The sequence below is a fragment of the Rhinichthys klamathensis genome, unplaced genomic scaffold (assembly GCF_029890125.1).
Source record: "Rhinichthys klamathensis goyatoka isolate OS25496 unplaced genomic scaffold, OSU_Roscu_1.1 h1tg001008l_1, whole genome shotgun sequence".
Taxonomy (NCBI): Eukaryota; Metazoa; Chordata; class Actinopteri; order Cypriniformes; family Leuciscidae; genus Rhinichthys; species Rhinichthys klamathensis.
This window is the reverse complement of record NW_026607301.1, coordinates 60,001-62,500: the sequence shown is the minus strand read 5'-3', so window position 1 is coordinate 62,500 and position 2,500 is coordinate 60,001.

Genomic DNA, 2,500 nt, shown 5'->3' with positions numbered 1-2,500 from the left:
GGGGGAAAGGATTTTATTTTAATGAATGTTCATGCACCAACAGATGATAAAGGAAAAAAAGAGTTTTTCGAAAACATTAGAGGTATAATAGATAAATGGAAGTCAGTAATAATAGTAGGAGATTTTAACACTGTGTTTAGCAAAAGAGATATGGCAGAAGGAATGGTTTTTAGAACGGACGTGGGGAGAAAAGAACTGGTATCTTTAATGGAAGAAAGAAACATGACTGATGTGTGGAGGGAGAGAAATGAAAACAAAAGAGAATTTACTAGAAGGAGTTTGGTTGGTAACTTTTTGAATCAAACGAGAATTGATTTTATTTTAAGTACAAGGGATATAGATTATTTTATAGAAGATATTGTTTACAATGACACTGGTTTTAGTGATCACAAGATGATTAGGTGGAAAATAGAGTTTAACAAGGAGGATAAAGGACCAGGGGTGTGGATTTTAAATTCTGAAATTTTAAAAGATGAGAATTACATATCGGGGATATATAATTTAATGGAACAGGAAAGGAAGGATGGTATGTATGTGGAAGACAAACGAATATGGTGGGAAAACGTAAAATATGAAATAAAAAAGTACTCAATTAAATTCAGTAAAGGTATGAGAAAAGCCAAAAATGCCAAAGAACAGGGAATTAGGGAAAGTTTAAGAAAAGAAGTAAAGGAAAAGGAAATGGACATTCAAAAAATTATAGAGTTAGAAGAGGAGCTTAAGAAAATAGAAGAGGGAAAATGTCAGGGGGCAAGTCTAAGGAGTAAAGCTAGATACACAATAGAAGGGGAAAAATGTACTAAATTTTTTTTCGACCTAGAAAGAAGAAAGGGAAGAGCGGATACAATAAAAGAACTAAAAAACAAAGATGAAGAATGCATAATAGGAACAAAGTTACTTTTAAATGAAGTAAAGACATTTTATGAAGACTTGTTTAGAGAGGAAGGGGTAGAAGAGGAAAACAAAAATTATTTACTGCAACATATCAAAGCGAGAGTAGAAGAAGCAGATAAAAAAGACTGTGATGAGGAAATAAAGGAAGAAGAGATAATACAAGCGATAGAAAGTCTAAAAATTAAAAAAAGTCCGGGGACGGATGGAATAGTGAATGAATTTTATAAGCTTTTCAAGAAGGAAATAAGTAAGATCCTAAAAGAAGTGTATGATGAAATATTTAAGAAAAAGGAGCTAGATCAAAGAATGAGTATGGGCCTAATGAAGCTGATTTATAAAAGAAAAGGTGATCAAAAGAGTTTGAAGAACTATAGGCCGATTACAATGCTGAATGCAGATTTGAAGATTTTAGCTAAGATTTTATCGAATAGATTAAAGAATGTTTTACCAAAAATAATTGAGACAAACCAAGCTTATGGGGTGACAGGGAGGGATATTGCTGATACAACAAGTGGTATACGAGATATAATGAGCATTTTAAAGGAAAATAATAGGAAAGGATATATAATTAGCTTAGACTTCGAGAAGGCTTTTGATAGAGTGGAACATGGTTTTTTATTTGCGATTTTAGAACATTTTGGTTTTGGAGAGAATTTTACAGAGTGGTTAAAGATTTTATATAGAAACATAATGACAAGAGTGAAATGTAATGGCTTTTTAACCAATCCTTTTAATGTCACAAGATCCATAAGACAAGGATGTCCATTATCAGCACAGCTATATACGCTGATAGCAGAACCACTAGGGATGTTAATTAAAAAAGATGAAGAAATAAAAGGGATAAAAATTGAGGAAGGTCTAGAAGAAACAAAAGTATTCCAATATGCAGATGACACGACACTAACTGTAGAAGATTATAAAAGTGTTGAAAATGTAATGGAAAGGGTGACAAGGTTTTGTAAAGGCACAGGAGCTAAAGTAAATGAGGGGAAAACTGTCTATATGAGATTTGGAGGAGTGTCTGATTTAAAAGAGGTTTTGGGTTTTAACGAGGTACAAGAAATGAGGATTCTAGGAGTAACGCTAGGTAAAGATGAGAAGAGTACAACGGATAGAATGTGGGAGGAGGTTATAGGTGCAATGAAAAACAGGTTGAATTTTTGGCAAAGAAGAATTTTGAATTTGAAAGGGAAAATTTTAATTGTAAATGTTTTAATGTTAACCAAGATGTGGTACATTTTATCAGTGGTTTCAATGCCAAAATGGGTGGAAAAAAGAGTAAAAGAATATATTATGGATTTTATATGGGAGAAAAAAACCCCAAGAATAGCATACAACACACTCATTGGAAGGCCAGAAGAGGGGGGGTTGGGACTTGTTGATATAGAACTAAAAAAGAAAAGTATGAGAGTGAAAGTGGTTAAAAAGTATTTGGATATGGGGGAAAAAGGAGATTGGAAAATTACAATGAAACATTTTTTAGCAAAATGTGGGAATAGTTTTTTAAGTGATAACATTTTATGGATGAAACTTAAAAATTGGATGATGGAGGGGATACCAAATTTTTATAAAGAGGTTTTAGTTGCTTGGGGTTTTTTTCTCAAGG